Here is a 26,460-nt window from a genome sequence, read left to right as displayed (position 1 = left end):
ATAGAATTCAGAATGCAGCAGTATGATTGGTCTGCAGGGGCCACCCAATCCAGCTCCAGATTCAAGTGAATCCACAACCTGATTGGCCTACAGGAGAATTCTGGAATTAGCCAATCACGTGCAGCCCGCTTTGTAAATAATGTATATAAAGCAGATACTTTAAGGGGACATTTCATTCCTCCTCACCACTATGAGCTGAATAAAGAGCATGAAATTCACTCTCGACATTTCACTCCTTCTTTCACTTTTGCTTATCTCATGTTGTCCAGCTGGACAAACAGTCATCGCCAATAACTATGGTTCATTTTTAACAAGCCAGTTTCATTTTTATTTTTGAAATATACTGAAATACTATTTAGAATATACTGGACCCCATTACTTTGTTTTTAAAAAAGGCTGTCTAAGGTATCTTACCCGTTGGAGATGCAATAGGGATAATGCTTCTCTAAAACATATTTTTTTTCATTCTTTTTTCAATGGTTTTTGAAGACCATTGAAAGATTTTTGGCAGAAGGTAACTGAAACTATCAACAGAACTGTATGGAACAAACTTACATTTACAGAGCAAAATATCCTTTTGAATTATATACCTAGCACATGAAACCTTACAAAAGAACAATATGAGTGGATTTTCCATGCCCTGATCACAGCAAAAAGACTGATAGTGATAAATTGGAAAAATAAAAATGGGGCTCTCTTCTACGATTGGACTTATACAAACTCACAACATATGAACAACTTGCATATGCATTTGCCATGGACAAATTGAATTATATTTGGAATACATTCTTACAAATACTGTAAGAGGTTAAGATGTGGTGAAGTACAATAACAACTTTGTAAAGTATACAGTTTTAGAGTCCCCCCCCCTCACCCCTTTAGAACGGGTTCTGTTTCTCTTTAATTTTTCTCTTTTATTTATGTCTCACCATGTTCAGTGTGCATATAATTATGTACTTTTAAACTTTCAATAAAGAATTCTGGAGAACAAGAAATACAAGCCAGTTTCAAACTATTGTGACTAAAGTTGCTTTGTTTGAACTAATCATGGTTGAGATTAACCATGGCTCTGGGTGACATGGCAAATGTCGTTAATCAAAAGTGGAAAGAGGAGAGATCAAGACTCGCTCATGTCACACTAAACCGTGGTTTAGCATTATGACTTTTCCTTTCTTTTCTGGCATAATTAACTCATACATACCCATAAAGTGCATATAATATGAGGGCGGCATCTATATCTGATAAGGTGGCTGCGAGAAATATTCCAACCTCCTTAGTTTTTGGCGACTAGAGGGTATTTTTTTGGCAGAGGCTCTGGTCAGCATCAAAGGTTCAGGACAATGGGAATTGTGAGTGATGTGCCATTCAGCTGTGAATCCATCTGCTGCAGCTGCTTTAATAACAGCCAATTCTTTGATTAAATTTCATTGCAATTTTAGCAGCTGATAGAAGGGAGGAAAAAACCCCTGACATTTCATGGAACTCGCCCCAGCTCCTTTCAATTGACACTTCCAGATAAGTAGAACCTCGTGGACCTAACACAAATACATTTGACAGGGACTCTGTCCCAGGGCCATAGATGCCAGTGGAATGCACAATCTTGTTTCCAAAGAAAGCAACAAAGGGATAGAAGTGTCATCAACAAAGAGAGATAGCTTGGCTGGCCTAATCCAGCAAACCAGCCTTTTACTGCAGTGGCTCAAGCGATGATTTCATCATCCAGCTCTGCCCCTCTTGGCAAACCTGCCACCCTTTGGTTCTTAGCCTATGGAAAGTTGGCCCTGTAGGATGGCATCCAATGGAAGGCAAAGACACGGTTACTGATTTATTTCCAGTCCTTCATCATGCTTAATTGAATACATAAACTACAATGTATCTGCAGTGTATCTGAAGAAGTGTGCATGCACACGAAAGCTCATACCAAGAACTAACTTAGTTGGTCTTTAAGGTGCTACTGGAAGGAATTTTTTTGTTTTGACATAAACTACAGGCTTTCTGGGAAATTGTATATAATGAGTTAAAGAAAATGTTTAAAAATACTTTTGTTAAAACACCAGAAGCCTTTTTATTGGGTATAGTGGGTAAAGAGATACCAAGGGAAGATAAATACTGTTTATGTATGCAACAACTGCGGCAAGAATTCACCTAGCCCCAAAATGGGAACAACAAGAAGCAGCAACGAAAGAAGAGTGACAGATGATGGACTTCGCAGAACTGGCGAAGCTGACAGGAAAAATCCGAAACCAGAGTGATCAAGTATTCTGAAAGGACTGGAGTAAATATATACGATATCTGAAAGATTATTGCAAGCAATTAACATCACTAGCAGGGTTGCCTGAAGACTTGTAATGAGAATTTTTCTACCTTTCTATATTTATTTAAATTTTGAGCTATTTTGTAATGAGTGTAATTAGAATTGGAAAATGCAGTGATGTAAAAGTTAATTTTGAAAGCCATGAGGCGGGAGGGAAGGAAGTCAATAGGCAGGGAGGTAAAGTGGATAATAATGATGTGAATGTATATTATTAAATGGAAAATAAATTTTACACACACACACACACACACACAAACAAACTACAGAAGCAAAGTGCAGGAAAGTAACTAGGACATCTTTCCTCCAACTGCTGCCAGTGTGTGTAGTGGTTAAGAGCGGTAGTCTCATAATCCGGTGAACCAGGTTCGCTTCCCTGCTCCTCCACATGCAGCTGCTGGGTGACCTTGGGCTAGTCACACTTCTCTGAAATCTCTCACAGAGTGTTTGTTGTGAGGGAGGAAGGGAAAGGAGAATGTTAGCCGCTTTGAGGCTCCTTAAAGGTAAAGGTAAAGGGACCCCTGACCATTAGGTCCAGTCGTGACTGACTCTGGGGTTGCAGCACACATCTCACTTTATTGGCTGAGGGAGCCGGTGTACAGCTTCCGGGTCATGTGACCAGCATAACTAAGCCGCTTCTGGTGAACCAGAGCAGCGCACAGAAACGCTGTTTACCTTCATGCCAGAGCGGTACCTATTTATCTACTTGCACTTCGATGTGCTTTCGAACTCCTAGGTTGGCAGGAGCTGGGACCGAGCAATGGGAGCTCACCCTGTCACGGGGATTCGAACTGCCGACCTTCCGATCGGCAAGCCCTAGGCTCAGTGGTTTAGACCACAGCACCACCCGCGTCCCTTAGGGTAGTAATAAAGCGGGATATCAAATCCAAACTTCTCCTCCTCCTCCTCCTCCTCCTCCTCCTCCTCCTCCTCCTTCTTGGTGCAGGTTCTGACAGCTAGTAGTCTAGCCTTTGCTCAAACGCCTCCAGAGAAGAACAACTAGTTCCATTAGGAAGTTTATCTTAAAATGTTTAATTGAGTGACACCACTGCTTTGTGTGGTACAGTTATTTGGATGCTGAAATCGGATAGCATTTGCTGGAGCAGGAGATTAGGGGCTGTTCCAGCTCACTGATGGGCATGGGGTCGTGATTCAGCACTGGTGCAAAATCTTTGGTTATACTCTCACCCCCGGAGTTCTGTAATTCAGTCCAGGGAAGCCCTTGTCCAAGCAAGCAAAATCACCCCCCCCCCCGACAGTGTAATGCAAAGGAATGCAGACACCAAGTTTCCAGCTATGAATGCATTTGATTTGCAAACAAAAGCGCCAACTAAAATTAGACTATTGGTCCAAATGAGCAGTTAGTCCAATTTGTTTTTCAAAAGAATTCTGATTTTCTGGAATAACTAGGAGCAGACTTCCACATTAAGGAGACAATAGCACTCTTGTTGAAGTGCTCTCACCTCTTAACCAGCTGGAACCTCTACTAGCTCTGACATCTTGGCAGGCCAAACCAGAGCATATAACATTTACAGGCTATGTGTGTGTGTTTCTTTTAGGCGCTACAATTAGGCTGAATAGAAATGTGTTTGATTCATTGCTTTGTTCGTCTAATGGAAGGAGAAAGACCATTTGCTTATTTACTGTAATTACTGATGCCAGGTAGCACGTATTGCATAGGCTTGATTTTATTTGGTTCTGTTACATGGCAAGAGTTTCCTGTTATCCTCATAGAGTCTACTGGGATACATTATTCAGGCAGCTGCCCGCAGGAGAAAAGACTTTGAAACAGGAGATCCTGTAATCTTTTAGCGCTTTGGCCAATGTCTTGTCCTTCCTGGGTTTTACAAAGCCAGGACTGGCTCCTAGCATTTAAGAGACCAGCAGTAGAAGCTAGGAAACTGGGGTTCCCAGGAGAGGACAGCAGTTTGCAGGAAGAGTTAGCTGTGCCACAGAGTCCGTCTGTGTTTACATTGTTCCCCTTGTCCCCTGAGCAAGTCAAAGCTGTGAATTTAATTCTGCATTTCATCATATAACAAGAAATTGGGTTGCCATTTGGAAAAGTGTTCATCCGCATCATTTTGTCAGGAGAGTCAAGTCCATCTCTTAGAAAGTAAAAAGAGTTGACCGTAAAAGATCACTAAGAGTCAGTCTATGGATTTTCACTCCAGTTTTCTAACCAGTTCCCAGTCTGATGCTGCCATATGCAACTTGAAGGATGCCTTTTAATTCATAACACTGGAGTCTTAAAAGGTTTCCTCCACATTGAAATCTTTCTGGCCTTTCCCTGAGGTTTTCAAAATATTTCCTTCACTGATTTCTTCTATTTTTGGTGCTGCATTTTGACACTTTACACGAGCAATTTTCTTCCTCCTTTGGTGTTTAACCATCTGAAAGATCTGTAGACTTTTCTTTTCCCTAAGGCCTAAGCAAACAGAAAATTAACCTCTCCTCTAATGCCTTCTTTCTGGCCTACAAAAGAGCAACATTTCTTACTGTTCTTTGAGATGGTTTTGTCCATTAAAAATTCCCTGTTAATAAGCATGAAGATCCTGATCGAATTTTATGGGATTTCTATCTTCTTCTTCTTCTTTAACCACCACTCTCCTAGGATTTGACAATGATTGATTATAGATGCGCAATCAGCACATTGCTATGGTGATACCTGATTTTCCTTCTTTAATATCACTTGTTTCGTGGACAAATTGATTTCTAGATATCTCTATCAGTTGCTAAGTATTTGTATCTGGGATAATTTCTGGTACTGGTCTTGACTTCAGTCTTCATGACCTGTACTATTATTAATGCAATGAAAGGAATATTTCCTGGTATCTTGGAGAGTAAGGCTTTCTCACAGGAAACTGTCACCACCAATGGAGTTTGCAAACATATTTACATGCCGAGTACAAAGTGGTGGACTTAAAAATAACTTTGCCCTGTCATATTTGGACAGTCCAAAGCCTGTTATCCCTGCTGAGCTCCTTGAGCTGTAGTTTGTCATGCCATGACAAAAAATAAATATGTAGCCAAGCGTTCAGTAAAGATTCATAATTTCTGACTGCTGGATCTAACGTATGTATTCTGGAAAAACGATGCTGAAATCTGCCAGCTCAAATGTGGATCCCGGGCCCACTCAAGATCTACAACAGGAGGCCACCAAGTCAACATAGCCCCTCCTCCTCAAAGGAGTACCATCTGTGTCTCACAGTTTTCAGGCTCCTAGCAGAAGAGGTTGATGGAGGTAAGCATGATTGTAGCCATGGGAACTGCAGGGAAACAAGCTGCTCAATAGGGATGTATCCTAAAATATAACGAGAGGTCTTATGAAATTGCCTTTCTTCCCCATGCATTGTACATGTGCATGCCATATAATGGCAGCTCAATCCAATTTTCTGCTGTACCCAGTAGCGTTGCGGCAGTTACAAGGGTATTGTCAAGGACTGTGCTGGGGAGGGCTGCACTGAGGAGGAATGGTGGGAGCCACCCCCTGATCCTGATCAGGATCCTGAATCTTCCCAGGAGCAGAAGGACAGTATAGATTTGGGGAAATGGTTTGCAGAGGGGCACAGTTCAGAAGGCAGAAGCTGGGAAGTACTGGATGGGGAACAGCTAACTGAAGAAACACTGGAAGAGAGAGAGAGAGCGTTAACAGATTCAGTCTTTGGATAGTATTCATCCCCCCTTCCCCAAAGTCACAGAGAGCTCAGAAAGTGTCAGAACAGAAAGTGCAGAGGCTACAAGCTCAGATTACAAGACGTAGGAGTGATATAAATTAATAGGGACGGAAGGGGAGTGAGCCTTAATTGGGAGCACCGCCATTCTGGTTAGATGCTTCCTTTTGTCATTCGCTGTGTTTATTAAAGAAACTAACTGGTAAGAATTCCCTTTCGTTTGATCTGCTCATTTATGGCCATGGGGGAGGAAGCTGATTCCCCAAAGCCTGACATGTATACCGTGGAAGCAAAAGGAGAAGCAAAAATATTCTGGTGAAAAGCTGTACTAGTTGAGCTGCTCAGGGCTGATGAGAGGAAGTTAAAGGAAGCATGTGTTCCATATCTCTTTCTGGAGTGATGGGATCTCTTGCGCTACTAGTCCCATCCTGGCATGGATGACATAAGGATTTTCTCTTTGGTTATATATGCACCATAGATTTAAAGCACACGCCCAAGAACCATAGTTTACCCATCACAGAGCTATAACCCACAGCCCTCTTAACAAACAATAGTTCCCATGATTCTTTGGGGGAGGGAAAAGTTCCTTAGACGTTCTTTAAACATATGCTGGGCACACAGATCCAGTATCACAGACTTAGGACTCAGCTACATTAGTCAAGAAACAACGTGTTGAATGTGTTCTAAACATGCAACATGAGATGGCACCAGAGAGCAAAAACAAATTCTAAGTGATTTTCCATAGTGGTTCCCCCCCTTTGTTATAACGATTTAATTTCTGACTTATTTATAGTGGGTTTCTTCCTGTGTGTAGATCCAGCCTTAATTACAGTAACTAACTCTTCCCTAGCAAAGTGGCTGAATCTTTTTTTCTACTGCAAAGGGGAGATGTATCCTTTAGCAGGAAACTAATCTTGTGTCCTAATGACACAACATGCAAAGAAGAAAGGGGCTATGACTCAAGCCCTGCCTACCCTATAATGTGGTACCTCGGGTTAAGTACTTAATTCGTTCTGGAGGTCCGTTCTTAACCTGAAACTGTTCTTAACTGAAGCACCACTTTAGCTAATGGGGCCTCCTGCTGCCGCCGCGCCGCTGGAGCCCGATTTCTGTTCTTATCCTGAAGCAAAGTTTCTGGCTTAGTGGAGTGTGTAACCTGAAGCGTATGTAACCTGAGGTACCACTGTACATGATTTTTCCTCCCCAGATCCATTTTTAATACAAAACCTGATGTCAGCCTCCTTAGATATACTTGTACCTATAATGTTCATGGGTTGTACAAACCAAAGTTATCAGTTCTGGCCATCTCTGGTTCCTACACTGATACCTTTTCAGTGTCAAGTAAAAGTTTTAAAACTATATATCTGTATCTGTATCTACACAATATGTTATTATTTTAATCTTGCTGAATCTGTCTGTTATTGCAGCGGAACCTCAGGTTGCAGACGTAATCTGTGACGGAGGCATGTCCACAACCCGCAGCATTCGTAACCTGCAGCACCGCGTCTGCGCATGCGTGTGACGCGATTTGGCCTTCTGTGCATGCGCGAAGCGTGATTTAGCACTTCTGTGCATGTGCAAGTGGCGAAACCTGGAAGTAACCCTTTCCAGTACTTCCGGGTCTGCAACTTGAAAACGCGTAACCCTAAGCGTCTGTAAACCAAGGTACCACTGTATTGCTCTGATTAATTGTAGTTTTTATTGCTTTTATTGTTATTCTTTGTCCTGGGAACTTTTGATTGGAAGTGCAGTAAATACATTTTGAAAATTTAAAATCAAATCAATTCACTCACTATTTAAATTCCAGCAACACTGAGAGAGAGAACTTGCCTGAATGAAAACTACATGTGTACATAAATTTGCTAATATTGCCTATTTCATTAAAGCACTATGTCTAATAGAAATACTGTAGTGCAATTGAATCATAAAATTAAAATGCCCAAAGCTCAGGTATTGAATTTACTAGATGAGGGCAGCATCATTAACTGTTTTGCAACTGCTATGAACTGCTCTGAGACTTCCAGGTATTAATATTTACCACATTGCTCTTTTAATTAATTTTAATTATTGAGTTCCAGCATCAGGCTCCCCAGTAACCCTACAATTGTTTACTTGAATTAAAAGAAGTCCAAACTGGAGACTATTTTGCTAAAGAGCTCAAGGGAAGGGTGTTCTCATTTTTATACATAACAAAATTGGCTTTCATTAAACTGCATGACCTTGGCTGAACATAAATTTGAGTTGTCAATACCACATTCTTCCCATAGCCCTTAATTGTCCCACTGGGATTTCTTTTGCAAATAAGGAGGGATTGAAAATATTGTCTGTAGCCGATTTGCTGTGCATATTAACATGTTTCTGGCCTTTAATAGAAGCCCAGTGTCCCTGAATTAAAGCAACATCTTTCACTTGGAGAAACAGTTTCTCTAAATTATTGCCCTACTCTAGAAAAATCCCTCACTGAGCTTCATTAGAGGGCAAACCAGTATCAAAACCAAATTAATACTATAAAAATCCAATTAGTTTCAGTGAAGCTCCCTGGCACGTAGCATAAACTAGAATGCCTCTTTGAGCTTCATTCACAACTTTTTCCTCCATTGATTGAAAGGTGGAAAGGCCCCTGTGAACCGTTTAAAGTTATCTCAATGGCTAGATGCAGCATCAGGCGATTATATGAATAGTGTATGTTGCAGTTTGGAAGGGATGAGCCCCGAAGAAAAAATCAGCCCATTCACATGTATACAGACGTCTAGTTCTTGGGCAGTGGCTGTGATCCATTGGCTAAACAGAAATAGAATTCTTGATGCTTAGAGGGCTGCTCATGAGCTCATTTGTGAATGGGGAAGTGACTGGTGTTCAGGCATACACTGGAGCCCCACTGCCAGAAATAACGCTATAGACGTTCAGTCATTCTCCCCACTCCCCACATACGTAAGCACAGGATGCAGTGACATAGCATGGGTTGCCAGAACCCGAGGCAAAGACCAGGGCTGTCTTAAGCATATGCGGTGCCAGGGTGCAAAGATCTGCCCGACGCCTGGTTGCCCAGAGTTGTCGACCTTTTTTTTTGGGAACCTGACACCACGCTTATCTCTGCTCAGGAAAAGAAAACAGGAAACATAAGGAGCCCAGTGCAACAAGCATGGCCCTCTCTATGGCCCAATCCCAGGCGTGCAGGAGGGTGGAGCCGGTCAGCCGCCTCAGCATTTCACTGGCTCGCTTGCCCCCAAACTCGTGGCGTAGAAGAGCCCACAGCAGTTGGCGCTCCAACTGACGGGCAGGTTCTTCCCCAGACTCCAACTCTTGGGACTGGACTCCTGGCCTTGCACCCCTGGTACCTATGGTTAAGACGGCCCTGGCAAGGTCCAAAACCCATCTCTCTTCCTCTGCCTCCTCTGTGTTTGCCTTGACTTTCCCCACCAGCCCACCAAAAGCAGCGTCTTTCAAGGATGTTCTCCTAGGGGTCCCTTGATTCTTCCTGCCACCCTCTGGTGTTTCATAGCTCTTTCTCTTCCCTGCCTGAAGTCTCCCTCCCTCCGTCCCTCCCCTCAGTTTTGCTTTTTCTGGTACCCATCTTTTCTTTGTCCACACAAAAGAAAACAGAGCATTGCTTGCTCACCCGCCCTGCAGAGATGGGGCTGGGGGGGAAAGCAGGCAGGGGTGTGTGTGTCAAAGTGTGTGTTTCCCGCTGGACACCATTGAGGTGTGTTGGGCAGTAGGTGACAAGGTGGTGTGGGGAGGCTGGTGTTTGTGCTTAGAAATAATTTGCATTTAAAAATAAAATTTCCAGATCCCTTCCGCCCCCATCTGAACCAAATACACAGACATCCTTTGAAATTCATACTTACCACTTCTCCTGTGCTAGGGTAAAGTGCATATCTCAGTGAAAATAAAGTTTCTTTATATTAGGGGCAATTGTTTTTCAAAAATGTGTATGTTAGTCAAAATGACATAAAAATGTTCACCTTGGACAAAATGTACCCTGAAACATTTATGAATTGCCATGAGGACTTCCTTTAAAAAATAACAAACTCATAAAGAAGTGCATAGAACTGAATTAAATATAGGGGAAATGGAAAACCTAGAGAAGCTGAAATTGACTGATTTTCCTAGTCCTTAGCAAGCTCTACATTCCAGAGGTTCAGCCCCCAACACATGGGAGACTGCAAGAACAGCGGATGAGGTGTGGGGGAGAGGAAGTGGCCAATGGACTCATCCTCCCTATTTTCGTGGTACTAGTGTAGAAGGAGTAGTAGAGCAACATGCACCTAGGATAACCAGCCTCATATAACTAACATGCTGAAGTCTAATTAACACACAAAGGGGTTAATAACATAGAGTAAGTTGTCATGCCAGGCTTAGCTATGTCCACTTCCATTCACCTTGAGAAAAAGTAGGCTATCAAGTCTTTGCTGTCCTTCACCTGAGAAGGTCAACGCGTGACCTCATGAGTTCACATGCCACTCATGAGTTCCTATGCCAATAATTTAAGAACTTTCACCACTTTGTATTTAAGCCAAGCTTTTATTGCCTATGCAACTTTTTCTGAATGCTGTATGGAAAAGCACATGAATCTGTCCTTTGGAGAGTTTGCAAACTTATTTAACTTAACCACCGTGTGGTATTTTTCTATGGCAGGGGAAGAGGGAAACTTTGGAAGAAACATAGAAGGTATGTGTTGTGATTTTAAATTTCTGCTGAAGTCCTCTCACCAAAGAATAGTTGACCCAAACTTGAATTTTGTCATCCAGGGAATTCTCCTTTCTATGTCTTTTTTGTTTTTGTTTTTTGCACCAACAAGGAGAAAATAATACAATTTTTTTTGTACTTCAAAGTTGTTTTGTTCTTCAAAGGTAAAACCAAATAGAAGCAAAGGCAAAGGTACCCCTGACCGTTAGGTCCAGTTGCGAACAACTCTGGGGTTGCGGCGCTCATCTTGCTCTATAAGCCGAGGGAGCCGGCATACAGCTTCCGGGTCATGTGGCCAGCAGGACTAAGCCGCTTCTGGTGAACCAGAGCAACGCACGGAAATGCCGTTTACCATCCCGTCGCAGCGGTACCTATTTATCTACTTGCACTTTGACGTGCTTTCGAACTGCTAGGTGGGGAGGAGCAGGGACCAAGCAACAGGAGCTCACCCCATCGCGGGGATTCAAACCGCCGACCTTCTGATTGGCAAGCCCTAGGCTCAGTGGTTCAGACCACAGCGCCACCTACATCCCTAAAGTACTGAAGTGTTAATAAAAAACCATCTAGTACAAGCATTGATGCCACTAGCTGTTTTTTGGGGGTGGGTGGGGGACAGTTTGGCATACTACCAGATTAAGGAAAGCATCTAGCCATTGACAAATATAGTAGGATTATGAATTTCATAGTACAAGAAAGTGTTTTTCTTATCATAGGATTGGTCTTTGGTCAATGGTTTTATGCCTTTTTCCCTCCCAAAACGAATACATGGGAGTTGTTAATATGATGTAATGTAGTCATTATTTGATTCTTTTAATTGCATTTGATACATTCTACACAATTAAATTGTGCTACAGCCTGCAAGATTTCTTCCAATTCAGTTGGCCACTAGAGTTTAGGAGAAATGGTTATGATTTCTACTACATACACAAAGAATTGGCACGCAAAGAACATTGAAGAAAATTGCCCAGACAAGAGCTCAAGCCAGATTCGCACCCACTCATCTGTTGCTTAACTTAAATCAGTCAGAAAGCAATTCAGTTTGTAAGACAGTGACATATTAAAGCCAGTGAAATTGGTGTGAGTGGTCTGTCATAACAAAACACATTGAAGAAATATGACCTTGTGTACTCTCCCGTTTTGGCATGAGTTCAATAGGCTTCCCTGGCAGTACTATGAACTGAAGGCCACCTGCTAACAAGATCCTGATAGAAAGAAAAGAAAATGGAACGAATTCTTTCAGCAGCTGATCAATAGCATTGACTTGAAGGTGTTAAACGAATGGTGCAAAGCCAGCTCATGTCACACCTAATTGCCGTGGCAACCTATCAAGATTGATCTATGCAATTTAAAGTACAGCATATGTTAAGTTGCCATTGATCGGAATAAAAGTGTGATCTCCTAAGCATGGCCTGCTAAAAGTACATAATGTATAACCCCAGCCACATGGAGAGCAACTGTAATAATAATAATAATAATAATAATAATAATAATAATAATAATAATAATTTATTTATACCCCACCCATCTGGCTGGGCCTCCCCAGCCACTCGGAGCGGCTTCCAACAGAATATTAAAATACAATAGTCTATTAAACATTAAAAGCTCCCCTAAACAGGGCTGACTTCACAATTAGCTTATGCTTGGCACTGTCTCCATGCTGTGGCACATGGTTCTACACATGGATTGCCAACGCAACTGGAGGGCGTCTTTCACACCACTACCAGAAGCCGTGATCTAGACAATGCAGAAGATTTGCAGGGTGATCCGTACCACACTTGTAGAGCAAGAATGGGGGAACGGTGGCCCCCCAAATCCCATAAGCCTCACCCACACATCTGTCAGGCGGCAGAGGAACCAACCCCAACCGCAGGGTGCCAGGAGCGGATACGACAAGAAAAAGTCCTAACCATCTGCTTTTTATTCAATATTTACAGAGAGAGGCTTGAGAATGCAGCCTCTTGGATTAATGGCGTTGTCCCGAGTAAATCTCCACCTCCCTTTTCTCCTACTTCCTCATTCGTCAACAGCTCCACCACCCCTACGGTTCCCACTTAGGGACATCTGTCTCTGAGCTCTTTGCTCTCCTACTTTTAAGGCTCGCCAGGTTCTGGAATGCTTTCTAATGATAACTGCCTTCTCCTCTCCCATTATTTCCCAACTTTCCCCCTCATCTTCCTCTGAGCTGTGACCTCCCTCAAACCCCTGTTGTGATTCTGAACTGTCTTCTTCTTCTCTGCAAGGGTCAGGCTGGGGAGGTGGTCTCCGCCATTCCTCCTCTGGCCAGTCCCTGCCGCCATCACACCCAAGGAGAGTTCTACTTCAGCAACTTATGGAGAGCCACCAGGTAGCCATTCCTGGTGAAAGCATGGAGAAGTCACCATGTAGAAACTATGTCAACCAGCCGAACTGCAGAGTCTACCATTTCCTTAAAGAACCACAGCTTTAGCTGTGGCAGAGGCTGGTAAAAGAGAGCGAGTTACTGAGATGGCAAAGGTGAGTTGCCTACTGCCTGAGCACCTGCTTCCCAGCTCAACATCTTACCTTAAATGTTACACTTCTGTTTTGCTTAGAGATGGAATTAGTGACTTTGTGAGAAAAGTAAGGTTTCTTCCTTTTGTGGGGTGTTGGGTGTTTGAGAACAAACTATTCAGGGCAAATGCAAGCAGGGGATCTATTGGGAGAAGGAAGAAGAAGAAGAAGAAGAAGAAGAAGAAGAAGAAGAAGAAGAAGAAGAAGAAGAAGAAGAAGAAGAATAGTAGTAGTAGTAGTAGTAGTAGTAGTTTGGATTTGATATCCCGCTTCATCACTCCCTTTAAGGAGTCTCAAAGTGGCTAACATTCTCCTTTCCCTTCCTCCCCCACAACAAACACTCTGTGAGGTGAGTGGGGCTGAGAGACTTCAGAGAAGTGTGACTGGCCCAAGGTCACCCAGCAGCTGCATGTGGAGGAGGGGGGAATCGAACCCGGTTCACCAGATTACGAGTCCACTGCTTTTAACCACTACACCACGCTGGCTCCAAGGAATCTTGGAAGGACAAACTATCTGCGGGGAGGGGGGGTGGAATCTGTGAGGGATTGCTTGAGAAACGATGTCCAACAATAACATGCTCATTTTGGATGGCATTTGAACTTAAGAAAAACTTAATTGCAGGTTGGAGGAGGGGGGCAGTGAAGTACATGGAAGGCCCCTTGACATTACGTCCTAGATTTCTATTCAAGCAGAGCTCCTATTAAAACATAATGGTTAGGTCTTAGTTGCTCCAGAAAAGAAACCATTGATTGTCAGTAACAGCCTTCATATTTACCCGAAAGGGGTCTCATAATTATACCTTCCTAGGTCTGAGAGCACATGAGACCATCGCCTTGCAGAAGCTAAGTCAGAGTCTAGATTGGTGGTTGCCTAGGACAGAGGCGGAGCTAGCTGCTCTGGTACCCAGAGCAGCACACATGCTGTGCACCCAGGGGCGGGGCTAGCCACCCGTGGGGGTGGGGCTAGCCACCTGCTGTGAGCGGTGAGCATCCTGAGGGGGGGGCACCTGTGTTGGGCTGCCCCCACTGCAACCACCTTCCTACACCACTGGCCTAGGAACCACAAGTCTTTTATTTTTTGAATTTTTTTTATTAGGAATTTCAACATAACAATTTATCAAATACAAATCATCCTCATTTTCCCCCTTTCCCCCCTCCCCCCAAAACCCCTCCCACCCCAATTTTCCTCAGCTCCTCTCTGGTTTTTCAACACGCGTTATTCTCTGCACGTTATAAAATTGTAAAGGTCCATAATTTATCTATCTGTATGTTACCAATAATAAATTTGTGTATGTTTATTCAAAACCTGCCAAGGAGTCCAGTACATTTTGTTGTTTCTTTAAGTACTTTGTAAAAGATTCCCATTCTTCTTTAAAGTCACAGTTGCCCTTAACACGTAGTTTGTACGTCAATTTCTCCAGTTCCAAGAACCACAAGTCTTCTGCAAGGTTCCTGATGAAAGAGAGACAGAATACAAGGCAATAATATATATATATAAATAACGTTGGGGAAGAATGTCCTGAACCTTTCTCAGGACTCAGATGAACATGTGCCTTCCCTTCTAGGGTAAGAAACAGAAGGTCCCATATGGCTTCTCCCTCCTTGATACAGAGATGTAAACAAGATGAATGTCAAGAGGAGGCAGAACATTTTGTTTTCTCCGACCCCTCCTTTTCACTCTGGAAATGCATACATGCTGCTAGTAGGTGACCAGAGAGAGAGAGAGAGAGAGAGAGAGAGAGAGAGAGAGAGAGAGAGAGAGAGAGAATAACTAGTACTTGCAGATTCTGTTTCATGATGTTGCTAAAGATCAGCCACCCCCCAAGATTTAATAAAGATGTTCTAAGGCTGCAGTCCTATATACACCTAACTGTGGAAGTTAATCACAATAGGACTTAATTTTGTGTAGACATGCATAGGATTGCACTGAATATGCAATTTCTCCTTAGATATGCAATATAAGAAAGCTGCATCCTGGCTTGGCTCTTACATGAAGTCAGGGGTGGCCCATCCCATTTTGCCACCTGAGGCAAAATGGGAAGATGCAGCCTTCCTGCCCCTGCCTCCATGCCTGGTCAAAGCCTCACTTTCTGGGGTCGGCTCTGGAGAAGTGAGGAGAAGCAGTGGTGGTGATGAAATCTTGCGAGAGTTCCACAAGATCTCACCAGAAACCTCTGCTGTTGCTTCTCATTTTTCAAGGGGTGGTGGCGGGGGCAGGCAGAGCACGCATGGAGGCACTGCCCATGGCATTCTGCCACCCGAAGCGACTGCCTCAGTTCGCCTCATGGGTGGGCCAGCCCTGTATGAAGTAGACTACCAAGTACGCTGGATGTAGGAGAGAATGCTTTCTTTTTGCTGCAGGATAGCTCTGAGCCTCTAATCCATAAAAAGAGGGGAGAAGTTTAAGGAAAAAAAACTATACTAAGTGCCTGGGAATCTTGCTCAATGCCAGGTCAGTTTATTTGTTCATCTGTTGTTGTTTAGTCGTTTAGTTGTGTCCGACTCTTAGTGACCCCATGGACCAGAGCACGCCAGGCACTCCTGTCTTCCACTGCCTCCCACAGTTTGGTCAAACTCATGCTGGTAGCTTCAAGAACACTATCCAACCATCTTGTCCTCTGTCGTCCCCTTCTCCTTGTGCCCTCCACCTTTCCCAACATCAGGGTCTTTTCCAGGGAGTCTTCTCTTCTCATGAGGTGGCCAAAGTATTGGAGCCTCAGCTTCAGGATCTGTCCTTCCAGTGAGCACTCAGGGCTGATTTCCTTATTTGTTCATCTACACAATATTAAATCTATCCTGATCAGAGTCACTTGTACTGGCTCCTATTGGCTCTCCAGCAGAGGTCTTTGACATCACCATGACCTAAACCTGGAAATTCCAGGGACTGAGACCAGGACTTTTCTGCTGCCAAACCTTCAGCTCCACCACTGAGCTGTGGACGAGACCAGGCAGATAACATTTGCTTCTGGGCAGGAAACATAAGCATGTTTTAATTTCTGTGAATAGTCATACCGGAGAGTCGCAAGCTGCAATCAAGCAGTTTAACGGCACTGGAGATATTGGAATGTTAAGGCATTTCTTCTGGGCATCATTTACATTTACTTTTATTGTCACCATAATTCTGCTCCTTTACTAGGCTGTCAGAAAGTCCCTTGTGAAACAATAATAAGCTGAGCAAACTGTAGAGCCATTTCTTTTTGCAGTGGCTCAGGTGGTTACAAAAGAAGTCAGATCTTGGGGGTGGAAGTTTGGGTGAAAACAACCTAAGTTTACCTTATCGTTTACCTTCTTTCTAGAGGTTTCAGGTGTCTTGGCTACTCTGGCAAGGCATACCTGGGATAGCTCTTAATCTGAGGTCATGGGTTCTAGCCCTACACTGGACAAAAAATCCCTGCATTGCAGCGAATTGGATTATGTGACCCATTGTAGAGTTTCCAACTCTACAATTCTGTGATTCTGTGATAGCTGTGGATTATTGTTGGAAGGAAGAGTTCAGCAGGTACAGAAGGAAGAAGGGAACTGCAGTCAGTTTAAGATGGGGAAACTTGCAGAACTGTCCAGATTGTATGCCATTTTGATGGCAGACAGAACCTTTCAAATCCACACTGATTTTAACTACTGATTTCAAAGCTGTACTATTTTGGGGGTTTCTCAGAATTCGCAGAATTCAGCCTCGGTCCAGTATAGCTGAAGGAGCGTCTCCACCTCCATCGTTCTGCCGGGACACTGAGGTTCAGCTCTGAGGGCCTTCTAGCGGTTCCCTCATTGCGAGAAGCCAAGTTACAGGGAACCAAGCAGAGGGCCTTCTCGGTAGTGGTGCCCGCCCTGTGGAATGCCCTCCCACCAGATGTCAAAGAGAAAAAGAACTACCAAATTTTTAGAAGACATCTGAAGGCAGCCCTGTTTAGGGAAGCTTTTAATGTTTAATAGGTTATTGTATTTTAGTGTTTTGTTGGAAGCCGCCCAGAGTGGCTGGGGAAACCCAGCCAGATGGGCAGGGTATAAATAATAAATTATTATTATTATTCGCAAGCAATGCCAGGACTGCTAGTTATAAATACACCTTTGTTAAATCTATTCCATGTTTTGCCTTCCTTCTTTGGTCCAAATGCATCGGTTAATTTAGTGTTAACAGCTTATTTGTGCATTTGAATCTCCCATTCTTGTACCATAGCTATTGCTTTTACCCTCCAATACTGAGCATATCCTGCATGATAGCATTTATTTATGTTGTCACCTAAGTCAATAAAAAAATAGCAATAGTTCCAGGCTTACTGCCATTCTAGTTATTCTAGCAATTGCTCTATTTAAATTGGTGCAATATTTTTGAGCCCATAGGCGGTCCCACTATAAATTCTTAAAGGAATTCTGGGTAATGTAATTTACCCCTTCCAACTTGCAGTTCCAAGCCACCCTTAACAAACAGACCCCGGTAAGTGAGGCTTTGGCCAGATGTGGAGGCTGAGGCAGGAAGGCAGCCAAAATTGTACCCTCCAGTTTTTTTGGACAAACACATCATCCCTGACAATTGTCCATGTTATCTCAGGCTGAATGCACACCTGGAGGGTTGGCCTATGCAATGAAAATGATCAACTCCCACCCGGAAACCTGTGTCCCCACTGTGGAAGGATGTGTGGATCCAGAATTGGCCTCTACAGTCACTTACGGACTCACTGTTAAGACCATGTTTTGGAAGACAATCTTACTCGGCTATGAGTTTATCGCCAAAGAAGAAGAAGACCTTTATTGGATCCTTGGGAGGACTAGTTCCCCACTCCTGCCTAGATGAAATGACAACGGAAATCTTACTTTCCTGTGATCAAGCAAAACGGAACACAGTAGGGCTCACTTCACAGTAAACATTCATGGATTTATATCAGGGGCCGGCAATGTGCGGCCCATGGGCTGGATGCGGCCCACGAAGACCGTTTTACCGACCCACGAGCCGCCCCTGAACCGTGCTGCCCACTCAGTGAGTTCCCCACACGCTGCACTAAACTGGCACAGAGTGGTGCAGGAACTCGCCGAGTAGTGCTGCAAATCATGTCTGCGCATGCGCAGATACTGGAAATTGCATCTGCGCATGTCCAGACGCCGAAAATCGCTTCTGCACAGGTGCGGTTTTTGGCATCTGGGCATGTGCAGAAGCAATTTCCAGCACCACAGACATGCACAGACGCGATTTCCAGCATCGCGCTGTGCCAGTCTGGCCCACGGATGATCTCCGTGGGACTGATCCGGCCCATGGCCAGTAAACCTTGCTGACCCCTGGTTTATGTCTTAACCCTATTAACAACATGGAGGGAAGAGAAACTGGACAAAATTCACCCCTTTGCCTCTAAGTGGCTGTTGTAGAGTGCACATGCGCTTCAATAGGGAAATACAACAAAATTTGTAATAGGCAACAAATGATACTCCTAACACTATAAGCTCTCTGTGTGTCTACACAACAGAACTGTGCTTAATACTGGAGACTGATGCTCTTCCTTTTAAGAAAATCACAGACCCTGAGAGATGTTGAAAACTTTGCCATCCATTTAGGACGCCTATTGACATTGTGATGCATGGGTCAATTATTTCAAAACGTTCAATTTATTAGAGGAGGTTCACAAAAGGTGTGACAGTGCCTAGGCACAATATTCAGAACAATCCTATGCATGTTGACTCAGAAGTAAGGCCTATTGAGTTCCATGGGACTTCCTTCCAAGGAAGTGTGTGTAAAAGGTAAAGGGACCCTGACCATTAGGTCCAGTCATGGCCAACTCTGGGGTTGCGGCGCTCATCTCGCTTTACTGGCCGAGGGAGCCAGCGTACAGCTTCCAGGTCATGTGGCCAGCAGTGCATGGAAACGCCGTTTACCTTCCCGCCAAAGCGATACCTATTTATCTACTTGCACTTTGACATGCTTTCGAACTGCTACGTTGGTAGGAGCAGGGACTAAGCAATGGGAGCTCACACCGTCGAGGGGATTCAAACCGCCAACCTTCTGATCGACAAGTCCTAGGCTCTGTGGTTTAACCCACAGCGCCACCCGCGTCCCCGAAGTGTGTGTAGTAATACTCTAATATTGCAGCATTCAAATGAGTCTTGGCAATAGAATCTTGGATGGCACTGAACAAAAAGACACCATGTATATTGGTTGTGTTTCTTCTTCTTCTGGTATATATTGCTTTAATCTTTCCGCAAATCTTGGCACAATCGCTGGTAAAGAGAATGTTTTATGACAGGATTTTTATTTGCTATAAAACAAAAATGCAGGACTGGGAGAATGGTGCTCCAGCTCATGTATCAGGGGAGGTAAATGCTTGAAAACAAATGAATTTTTTAAAACTTGGGTTTACTCAACAGCTATCTTGAGATCAGAACAGGCAGTTTTGGACCTAATTAGGTTTACAGAATAAAATGAGAGTGTGTGTGTGTGTTAAAAGATGAAAACAAAACAACAATGTTCATTAAAACTAATAAGGCACCAAGGCAGGCCGCTGTGACCGGGGACATTAATGCTATATAAAGAGTTGTCTTTATTGGGGAAATTGCTGTTTCATCTTGGACAGCCCTTATCTGATGCCCACCATTTTGCCAAATGCCCGTGCCATAGGTAACTCGCAAACAGGGATGGGGTGGAAATTTGATACCGTTCACATTTAAAGGTGAACGTTTCTAAGTCAAACTTTCTAAAGCACTATGTCATTTATGTCCATTAATTTTTATGGGTCTACTCTTGAGTAGGACTAGTATTGAATACCACCCAGTATATTTTAGTCCTTGGCACACCTTGTTTTCCGTTGGTGTTTAATGCTATTTTCGAATGATTTTTGAAGCTTGCATTGATACTATTATCCTACGATATTTTAACTGGGGGTGGCAGTTGGCGTACTGGTTCTGAAGGAGGGGAGGGCAGGTGACCCCACCTAGGCCCGAAGTCACCCCCCCCTGAAGCAGGCTCAAAGCTTCTCAAAGCTTTTCAAAATCATTTCTCAGCAGCTAAGCTTCTGCTCATTTGCTCTGCTGTGGCAAAGGCAAAATGCTACTTTTATCACTACGAGATAGTGCTAATGAAGCTAATGAATAGACTCTGTCAGAGCAAAAAGCTAATGAATAGACTCTGTCAGAGCAAGCCTGAGAACTGACTTTTATCTCATTCAGTTGCAACATCTTGGACATGCTAAACCACAAGGCTCCTCGACCCCCTTGGCTTCTCACCCCCCCCCTTTCCTGGGAAGAGTCCAAAAGAGTCCCAAGACAGGAGCTTTCTGTTCATGCTCAGAGGAAACTCAACATGGGCCAGGACTCTTGAAGAGGAGGAGAAAGGGGAGGGAACTGGAAGGGGAATATATGCTCTGTGCAAATGACTGTGAACCCGTGCTTGTTTTGTGAATCTATCACACTTGCTCCTTTTACCAGTTCAGGGATGGTAGAAATAAAGCTTTTTCTCTGAAACTATTCCTTGAGTGTCAACAGACTCCCATCTCCCTCTCCCGGGTGCAAAGCTCTTCTCACCCAAGGCTAAAAAGGCTACAGTTCAGGAAACATGAATTAGACAAACCCAATGAATTCCTCGCCCCATACTTATGTGGGTCAGCTATAGGCCTACATCTTAGTCACTTTTTATGTTAGGATTTGTCTTGCCTCAGTCATAGATTTTTAAAGAATTTGCAACAAGATACTACTTTGGTTTGTGACCCGCAGTGAATTTCAAGGGATTCTGTAATGTTAAATCATATAAGATATAACGTAATGTTGCCTTAGTGCAATTTTCGGTGTCTTGAGTAAAGTTTGCATTTTCCCATGCACTGAGGGAGGAGGTTAGGAAGTGGGAAAAGACATTGGGGAAGAATACAATGATCTTACAAAAGCATGCCTATGGCACAGAAGGGGAAAAAGCGATAGGTATTTCTTTTACAAATGCAGATTAATTCTATATAGCTTACTGTTCTCAGTGGAGGAGAATGAACAAGCGCCAATAACAGTGGTAGATTTCCCAAGGGGAAAAGATGAATATGACAGTTTGCTGAAGGAACTCAGAGTCACAGTCAAAAATATTACCAAGCTTCAGAAGATCGAATGGATGGGCTAAAATGAACTCATTCCCACAGGTGAGAAAGAAATGAGACAAGATTCACTCCTGTATTGATAAACTATAAAGGAACTCTGGACAAAGCAAGAAGGAAAGTCACAAAAACTTACAGAATGTCTAAGGGGGTATAGAGAAAGAACTCATAATTACTGGAAAAAGTGTTCAATATTGCAGGTGAAGGGTAGATGTTAGGACCGTGAGATTCAGATCGGAAGATGTACATTTTCTTGAAATGGGGTCAAGTGTTCATTCACTGTGGGGCGTCTGCATTTGCCAGCCTCTCGCATGAAACCTGGAGGTGTGGGGAGAAAGAAAGCACAAATCACTTACATTTCTTTGGAGGCAACTTCCTATGTATTAGCAGCCATGCCTTTTGTTATGTATTGGGTTTAACACATTTTATGTTACAAGGAGTGTTCTAACCAATCGTAGAGCGTTGGCAGACGAATGTTCTAATGGCAAGTAAGCGCATTCTCTTTCAACTGTCAACGGTCAGTTCATGCTTGTGATTATTATCGTGTTGTCCAGTCAGTTTGGTTCTTGTGTTCCTATGAGTGAGCTGTTCTCACTGACAAATGTTGAATAAACTTAGTTGAGGAACTTATACTGCCTTGGGCTTCTGACTTTTCCCGAACATTTAACACCTTTCTACATACAGGCCACTCTCCATGCAAACAGATAAATGGATGCAAATATGACGTCAGAAACAGCAGCATTCTGAAACCAGTGGGTAGACATTTCCAGCTCTCCAGATCACCCTGTTACTGATAAATTGATCACCGCTGAAGAAAGGAGATACCAGCACGACTCACCACTGAACTTATTAGGAAGTTCCATTCTATCACCCAAGGAATGGAGATATGGTGTTAATTGGCTAAATGTGACCTTTTCTACATGGAACATGCCCACATTTCATTGGATGTCTCACTTCCATTCTGAACAGGTTGAGAGAACTTCTGACTGTGATCAAGTGCAGCAGGGGAGGCCAATATAGGTACCATTTCCCCCATTTATGGAGCATGCCTGCACCACTTTGTGGCCCAGTCTTTTTTCCTGCTCTTTCAGAGGTGGCAGCCATTTTGTGTTATGCCATATCACAGCGTCAGCCATTTTGTAATCAGAGCTCCCAACCCTTTATGAGCATTCTAAATGTGCCCACTAGCACAAAAGGTTGGTGGTCTCTGCTTCACAGAGCCACGCCGTATTTTCATGCTTCCTCTGTTTTTATTTTTGTGGCCTTTGGGGGAGAATGGAATAATATTTTCTTCACCACACAGTGCTAAATAGCAAACAAGTGATGGATTTACATTTCCCCATATTTTATTTATTTTTATGTTCAGGTGCATTGTCATAAAAGGAGCAGGGGTGAGGATGAATCCTGTATCCTTTGTCACAAGGACTGCCTTAAATAGAAATGACTTCTTTCTTGTTTACTTTCCTTTCTCTCTGGCCATCAACAGGTCTCTTCTTTCTCAATTTGCTACTTTCCCACAGTATCTTGAAACCAAAAGTACCCTTTAAGGATTGTTCCTTCATCTTCTTTTAAACTCAAAAGGTATGAAAGTGACTGAAAGTTGGAGATTGCACATCTAGCTGTGTACACACACAGGAGAGGAATGATTTTTCTTTTTTGGCTTCTGGGCAGATATAGAAAGCTATTCTCAAGTTTCTTTTATTTGTTTCCTTGGGGAATTGATTGTGTCCACCTCTTGTCACACAGTGTACAACCTTATTCCTTTCTTTGCTCAACCAAGTTGAGAAGTTCCATTGCTAATAGGGATGTAAGACATTGTTTTCCATTCCACTCTGTATCCGTTGCATGCACCACTGCTTCCATTCCACTGCGGTTCATCTTCTGCCAAAAACTACATCATGCACCTTGCTGTCCACTGTGTTGAAATGACGCCATTTATGTAACAAATTACTTAAATTATAATATTACTTTATTCCAACCCCATTAATTTCCGTGCAAAGGAAATGCAGTGCAAACGGAGGCAGGGAATTTAATCAATTACATATTGGTGATAAACAAAACCTCCAGGGTCCGTAGCAGTATGCCTTTGAAAACCAGTTCCTATGGGTTAAATAGTGCCCAGAGTAATTGGTCTGGACATTAATGGAAACAAGAGGATGAAATAAAGCATTCTCAAGCATTTCAGTTTGCCAGATAGAACAATCCCCCGTCTCCTCCTCATACGCCGACAAGGATCATTGGGTGAATTCCACCCTATAATTATTTACATTTCTCAGTAGCTATATACAAAAGAAAGAGTCGTGAAGCAACTGGACAAGATTAAGCAGAGTTCTTATGAGTCTTTCCCACACTAGTGCTGATTTGGGAAGTCTATGGCACCTTCTGATCTTCTCAGATCTTTCTTGTTATGTATTCAGTGGTCCGTAGTGTCTTGCCTCGAATGCGTCGTGGGAACCCACCTACACTTAATTTCTTACCCACAGAATTGAAGTCGACAGAAGCATGAATATGAAATTAATGCAAACACTGAGTCACTAGCTTGCTAGTAACACTACTGAGAGGAGGACTTTATTTAGAATTATGCATTCAGCCTGGTTTGGTGCATGTTACTTTTATGTTTTTCCAGTTACTCATGCTTCCCTGAAGGAGATATGAGAGTGGTATCACTTGGTCACACACACAACCCCACACACATCAAGCAGAAGAATTTCTGGAAAATGTGACAACATTTTTGTTTGGAGAAAGATAGCAATTAGATGATTAAAAGTAAGGTGTCAACTGCCGAATTTGATGAAATCCACTCAGACAAGGTTTGGGATGAGGAAAGTTAAGCAGGATATTTTTTTAAACTGTCCCAAATAAAAAGCTATAAAATGGAAGAGTGATTTGGGCTGTCAACTTATACGGTTGTACCTTGGATCCCAAACACCTTGTGAGTCAAACATTCTGGCTCCTGAATGCTGCAAACCCGGAAGTGAGTGTTCCATTTTGCGGACGTTATTTGGAAACCGAACACCCGATGAAGCTTCTGCAGCTTCTGATTGGCTACAGGAGCTTCCTGCAGCCAATCGGCAGCCGCGCCTTGGTTTCCCAATGTTTTGGAAGTCGAATGGACTTGCGAAACAGATTCCGTTCGACTTTGTACCACTGTATATACTTACCTGAGAATGGAACTTACTTCTAAGGAGACACATCTAGGATTGTGCTGACATTGAGGCAACCATGTGTCCGAATTTACAGGGAAGAGACCCCTGTTTGGAGGAGTCTTCTATCTCAGTGTTTCCCAACCTTTTTTGGGCAAAGGCACACTTGTTTCATGAAAAAAATCTTGAGGCACACCACCATTAGAAAATGTTTAAAAAATTAACTGTGTGCCTATATTGACTATATATAAAGTAACTCTCTTTAATAGGCATCAAATAAACACAAAGAAAGTATTTTAAAATTACTTTATTATGAAATAGGACGCACCTACTTTTTTGGGGGGGGGAAATAAAGGAAATTTTTTTTCCCTTTATTTCCCCCCCCCAAACCAGGTCGGGGAACAGTGGGATGGCGGTGCTGCGCCTCCCCGCTGTCCCCCGAGCTTGTGGGGCTGGCGCGCAAGGCTTGCCAACACGAGTGCGCAAGGCTTGCCAACAGCAGCGCGGAGCACGGGGCGTCCTCCAAAGGGCGCCCCGTGCTCCCGGCTTCCGCCCGCAAGCCTTGCGCTCTCGGGGGGAGATCCCCCGGGTGCGCAAGGCTTGCCGACACCAGCGCGGAGCACGGGGCGTCCTCCGAAGGGCACCCCGTGCTCCGCGCTGCCAGCTGCCGCCCGCAAGCCTTGCGCTCTCGGGGGGAGATCCCCCGGGTGCGCAAGGCTTGCCGGCACCAGCGCGGAGCACGGGGCGTCCTCCGAAGGGCGCCCCGTGCTCCGCGCTGCCAGCTGCCGCCCCAAGCCTTGCGCTCTCGGGGGGAGATCCCCCGGGTGCGCAAGGCTTGCCGACACCAGCGCGGAGCACGGGGCGTCCTCCGAAGGGCGCCCCGTGCTCCACGCTGCCAGCTGCCGCCCGCAAGCCTTGCGCTCTCGGGGGGAGATCCCCCGGGTGCGCAAGGCTTGCCGACACCAGCGCGGAGCACGGGACGTCCTCCGAAGGGCGCCCCGTGCTCCGCGCTGCCAGCTGCGGCCCGCAAGCCTTGCGCTCTCGGGGGGAGATCCCCCGGGTGCGCAAGGCTGGCCAACACCAGCGCGGAGCACGGGGCGTCCTCCGAAGGGCGCCCCGTGCTCCGCGCTGCCGGCTGCTGCCCGCAAGCCTTGCGCTCTCGGGGGGAGATCCCCCGGGTGCGCAAGGCTGGCCAACACCAGCGCGGAGCACGGGGCGTCCTCCGAAGGGCGCCCCGTGCTCCGTGCTGCCGGCTGCCGTCCGCAAGCCTTGCTCCTGCCGCCCGACTCGCCCGCCTCCCTCCCACGGCACACCAGGCAACGTCCAGCGGCACACTAGTGTGCCGCGGAACACCGGTTGGGAAACACTGTTCTATCTGAAGGCCTGTCTGGTTTAAGTCCAGTTTAAAAGATAAAGGAACTATAAGAAGGGAGAGATGGAGGGGATGGATGTTGCCTGTTGACAGCAGATTGAGTAAGCACACAGGTCCCCTGTTCTCAGTCTTCCCCACTATGGGGAGATGTATTGTCTTTCTATTGAAATTACAGTAATTATTTCTCAATTTGCATCTCTCTATATAAATCAACACACGAACACTTTATGCAAGCCTATACCTTCCTTCCTTCCTTCCTTCCTTCCTTCCTTCCTTCCTTCCTTCCTTCCTTCCTTCCTTCCTTCCTTCCTTCCTTTTAGGACCAAAAGCTAGGTCTGAAGAACTGTGGTCACACAAGCCAAACAAAGCACGTGGTGGCTTACCAGGGCTGGGCAGGGGGACATTCTGTGGAGCTGCATGAAGTATTTGGCACAATACATGACTGGCAGGCTGATTTGAGCATGGGGAGGGGGATCAGATGCTGAGGAAGCAGCAGTGGGAAACACCACCGAAAGAATATAAGCATAGATCTGGTGAGCAATAGAGAGCAGCTGCAGAAGTGGGAGAATTGTACCAATTAGGAAAGGAAGAAATGCTAAGAGGAGAGGAGCTTGTAGAAGTGTGTTGAGAGGACTGAAAAGTGACGAGTTTCACCAGCCCTGTCTGAGCAATATACATTTAAGGCAGTTTCATGT

At 44.3% G+C, this 26,460-nt stretch overlaps 1 long non-coding RNA gene across 1 annotated transcript in view; it reads left to right on the top strand.

The window, feature by feature from the left end:
• LOC309353660 overlaps positions 1 to 25,860 on the top strand; it is a 33,897-nt gene extending 8,037 nt beyond the window's left edge. Inside the window, exons 2-3 of the long non-coding RNA XR_014161984.1 lie at positions 21,935 to 24,528; positions 25,775 to 25,860. This is a non-coding gene — a long non-coding RNA (uncharacterized lncRNA). The remainder of the gene's footprint in view (positions 1 to 21,934; positions 24,529 to 25,774) is intronic.
• Positions 25,861 to 26,460: the final 600 nt, after the last annotated feature.

This window comes from Podarcis melisellensis (genome assembly GCF_964234715.1).
Source record: "Podarcis melisellensis genome assembly, chromosome: 12".
NCBI lineage: Eukaryota > Metazoa > Chordata > Lepidosauria > Squamata > Lacertidae > Podarcis > Podarcis melisellensis.
The sequence above is the reverse complement of the archived record's forward strand: the minus strand, read 5'-3'. Positions and strand labels throughout refer to the sequence as shown.